Here is a 5000-nt window from a genome sequence, read left to right on the forward strand (position 1 = left end):
CTGTAAGGAAAGGATGCTTGCTCTGCTGAAGTACACAATTCTCAGTCAACGTGTGAGCAATCTCATCCTATAATACACAATGTATTGACATGCTATCACACTAAACAAACAATAGCAGCAAAGTCACTAAAAGACAAAACACCACACGACGCCACACACTTTACTTTGCCTCTCACAGTTCTAAACTTTCATACTAAGCTGTGAGTGAGCATGCAAGGTCTGCCTGCGTTTGTGCACTTTGTTGTACCACAAATTTACATTTCTGTGATGAAATGCAAATGAACTCTTCTCGAGTCTTTTGGTAGCAGTTCAATGAATTGCATGCAATGTACTGATTCTTTGACTGCAAATTAGAGTGAGGTTGTTAACTCACAGAAGAAACTCTCAAGGGCAGATTGGATGACTCAAGTATTATTTGTTGCTTGCTGTTCCTGATGAGCATGAACAAAAGAAAGTTTGTGGTTTGATGTGTGCGTTGTGTCATGCAGCTCTAGCAGACAAACCAGCGAAGTCATACTGGTAGTTGGTCAACAAAGTCTGTCTGTCTGTCTATCTGTTCGTGTGTCTGTTTTCAGTGTGTGTGTGTGTGTGTGTGTGTGTGTGTGTGTGTGTGTGTGTGTGTGTGTGTGTGTGTGTGTGTGTGTGTGTGTGTGCACACGCACGCACATGCACCCACTCTACACTTGAGCACAACCTTCATGCCATAGAAAATCAAAGAAATTGGGTCAATTGCATGAGTCATCTGTAGTGTCTTCTTTATATCATGTGTTTGCATGAGATCAGAACATCTATATGTACGACTCGTGCTTTTGTTTTATGAACTAGGAAACTAAGAACATGAAAACAAACTTAGAGTAGAGCAATTACTTTATCAAGTTCGACAGGTGTAAGTTCGGCATCATCTGAGTGTGTACCCTCTGGTGCTGCTGCTTGCTCATGCACGCCTCCACTGCAAGGTCCAGTTTCTTAACACCAACAACAAAGTAAAGACATAAATAGCAGACGAACACCTTAAGTTAATTAAGTTCAAATGTACCTTGTCCATAATCTACACACTATACACTTCACTAAGAATGAGCTATAAACTACAAGCATGCAGCAACCCAGAGACAATCAGTGACTAAAAAACTGGGTGCTGTAGGACACGGGCTTGTTGACACCATCACTGCAAAGTGCGGAACCCTTCTTCAGAAGGAATTTGGCGTTACACTTCTGTCTGTCTCTCTGGTTGTGTCTGTCTGTGTCTGTTTGTCTGCCTGTCTGTCTGTCTCGTCTGCCTGTTTGTTCATTTGTCTGTATGTCTGCTTTTTATGTCTGTTTGTGTGTCTGTCTGTAGGATGTGTACAAGTAGAGGATCTGTTAACATAAAATAATCTGGTCTGTCTGTCTGTTTGTTTGCCTGTCTGTTTTTTATGTTTGTTGGTCTGTCTGTCTGTCTGTTTGTTTGTCCGTATATTTGTTTGTTTGTTTGTCTGTTTGTTTGTCAGTCTGTTTGTCTGTCTGTCTGTCCGTCTGTCTGTCTGTCTGTTTATCTGTCTGTCTGTCTTTACTCTGTTTGTCTGTCTGTCTGCCTGTCTATCTGTCTATCTGTCTGTTTGTCTGTCTGTCTGTCTATCTGTCTGTTTGTCTGTCTGTATGTATGTTATTATACATGCTTTAATAAAATATATATAACAGTTTGTGTAGATCTGCTTATACTAATCTGTGTCTAATTAATTGGTCTAGTCTGGTCATACAGCTGTTGCTAATCTTTTCAAGCAAGGAACTTACTACTCCCTCAGTGCTGGTATGTCTCGTCATTTATCAAATATCTTTAATTGTGTGTGTGTGTGTGTGTGTGTGTGTGTGTGTGTGTGTGTGTGTGTGTGTGTGTGTGTGTGTGTGTGTGTGTGTGTTTGCATGAAATCAATTCCATCATCTAGCGAGATACCTTGACATTGTAGCAACATAAAATTATGTTTGTCTACTCATCTGTCTGCTGGCCTGTCAGTCTGTCTGTCTGCTAGTTTACTGTTCTTGCATGTACACACATTAGCATCGTCTGTTAACATGTTTTTGTAGTTTCAATCATGTGTAGTAACAATCATTGCATTTGGTGTCATCTACTTTCTTATGGCTGGCCTAACAGCCGGTACAAGCATTGCATCCGAACTTGTCATCCCAACTCTTACCATTGGTGAGCATTGCCATGCAGTTCTTCTTCATGCTTCAATATATTAGCTTACTATAACAAATGTAAGGCAATTTATGTATAATATATTAGTTATAATAAATAATTTATAATAAATAATATATTTTAATTTATGTATAATATATTAGTTATAATAAATTATTTATAATAAATAATATATTTTAATATATGTATTACATATATTGTTTATTAACAATTCTTGTACTTTTGCTGTATTACTTGATTATCTGAAATCTATTGAAGTTATACTAATGATCACGTGTTCAACATTATCATTCATCAATATTTCTTCTTGTTGTCATACATTTTGTTGTGTATCCAGGAGGTTGTATTGGACGTGTGTATTCTATTGCTATCAATGGTTAGTGATAGTTTTGTGTGATATTGATGATTAGTTGTTTAGTGATATTTTATGTGAATTAGAATGGATTAAACATCCTACTGGTCAACATGTTGCTGATCCTAAAACTCAACCCTCCTACTGGCTCAAGATACGCTTCGTTCAACAGACTGTTTGCTAATTGACATCCTTCCTCCCCATTGTGACAAACGACATCGACAACAACCACTCAATTAACTCACAACCTTCACAAGCAACAAACAAAATTTTTATGCAAGTAAACTTAGATGAGGATAAGACACACAACACACCAGCAAAACAGTATTTGTATGTGTTTCAGTCCATTCTTGTGCTCGCCGAGTGGAACACCGGCATCAGGGTCTTGCATGGCGGCTATCAGTTCACTAAACATCATCGACTTCGTTTAGTCATGAAAGTAGATACAATGAGTGACAAGTACAGCAAAGTAAGCAAATTGGTTGTAACATATAAACAGACAGACAGACAGACAAAGGAGAGACGAATAAACAGATGACTGAACTTCTGGGGGACGGTCGAATGGACAGACAGAAGGATAGACAGATAAATAGATAGGCAAATAGACAGACAGAGACTGACAGACAGACATACAGAAACACAGGCAATCACACTAAATACAGATAATACACTCCATGCCATACATAATCACTCACCTATTATGAGCATCAAGCAATGGCCTGCGAGTTGAACGAATGTCACATTCAGCAACCATTGGATTCACAATCTGAAACAAAACACCAAAATACATCATCACAAACAGAACCAAGACAACACACACACATAAACACAAAACCGTTTTGTCTTGCTCCAGCTGTCGTATCGTATCACCGATCACCTCAGCCCAACTATCTCCAGTCTCAGTGTCTGGAGCTTGCAGTAAGAACTCGGTGCCGTTGACAGTCGTCAGTCCAATGACATTCTATCAAGAAACGACAAACCTACACGTGTATCATGGCTCACTATACGATAAACCTAAAATGAAACGCAGCAATGAACACACATAAACGTATGGAGAAAATCAGAGAAGACTGTGAATTGGGCATGCAGTCAATGTGGTCACACATAAAAATTATGTTTATCTATGGATGCCTGCTGAAGGCAACAGATTGCCTTGTAATCATCAATAATCTCATACAACCCAACACGTTTACTACACTCGCTTCCTACAGATCCTTCTCTTGTCTTAAACCAGACATGGATGTATGAGGTGGCCCACTGATCCGGAGGGCCCAAGCCAGCCAGTTAGACTGGAATGCCCAGTCCACACGAGCAATGGAACTTTTGCATAAGATTGTCTGTTAATTTGCATGTATAATGTAGAGTGCAGTTGGACAGAACTATCAGATGTAAGTATGTTAAGTCGCAACCTGCAAGGCTGTTTACACACAAACACACACACACACACACACACACACACACACACACACACACACACACACACACACAACCGACTGACAAGAAGACAAACACAAAGGCAAGACATTGCACAGGCAACTAGAAAGCAAACTGCCACACAAACACAAAAACAAGCAGCAAGTGAATAAATGAGAATACAGACCAACAAACACAAAAACTAAGACAAACAGACAACCAGACTGATAAACAAACAAACAACAACACGAATCACAAACATCATGCACAATCACTAACCAACAGCTATTGACACGCCCATTTCTCTAGTCCACACGCCAACGTCACACGTACCAGATCCATAAGGAAATGAGGACTACAACACAAAACATTCATTAATTAACTCATTAAACTCATCAAGCAACCAACCACCATCTACTCCACAAATTAGACAAACCAAATCTCTACTTCCTATCACCAAGCAGCACTCACTGTCATTGATGCTCCACAGCCTCACGCCTTCAAGCCTTCTCCACGTGCAATAGTCAACGACCACTTTGCAATGGCCAAACTCCAACTCTTGATGATATCAAATCACAGACTGAAATTAGCTGCAAACCACACAGACATAACTGGCTTGATATAGACTTGATATTAACATAACGTCTAGTCCTTGTTTTAATTAATTATTTACCGTAATAAAATATACTAGTAATGCGTGAACCTCCGTCGAGCGTCGCTTCAAACGAAAGCTACGAAGCAATACTCATTGGGAGTAGCTTCGATCCGGAGTGGAGCAAATCTAGCTTTCCCCCAACCAGTCTCGTCTAGGTACGCAGAGTGCAGCCTAACACCGCGGCTTCCGACTGCTCTTTCTAGCGACCGTAGACAGGATAGAAGCCGGTTCTAATTTTTCCAAAGCTATAGTTATAAATTCTGTATGTCTTTGTGTATCGCTTTACGTATCAGTAGTTAGCTACGGTATCAGTAGTTGGCAACGCGCGTTAGCAAGGAAGTCCCGTACGTAACTCGCGCACGACTCTTCACGATTGTGCATACTACGGCAGCAAGATTGGATGC

The 5000-nt window shown here is 40.0% G+C and overlaps 1 protein-coding gene across 1 annotated transcript in view; it reads right to left on the bottom strand.

Moving 5' to 3' along the window:
* The window catches only part of LOC134176613 (RAC-beta serine/threonine-protein kinase B-like), a 5202-nt gene extending 3331 nt beyond the window's left edge, over positions 1–1871 (bottom strand). The window contains exons 1-2 of the transcript XR_009969298.1: positions 868–1871; positions 2–67 (exon numbers count right to left, since the gene is read on the bottom strand). The gene's annotated coding sequence lies outside the window, so the exon portion shown is untranslated. The remainder of the gene's footprint in view (position 1; positions 68–867) is intronic.
* Positions 1872–5000: the final 3129 nt, after the last annotated feature.

The sequence above is a fragment of the Corticium candelabrum genome, chromosome 2 (assembly GCF_963422355.1).
Source record: "Corticium candelabrum chromosome 2, ooCorCand1.1, whole genome shotgun sequence".
Taxonomy (NCBI): Eukaryota; Metazoa; Porifera; class Homoscleromorpha; order Homosclerophorida; family Plakinidae; genus Corticium; species Corticium candelabrum.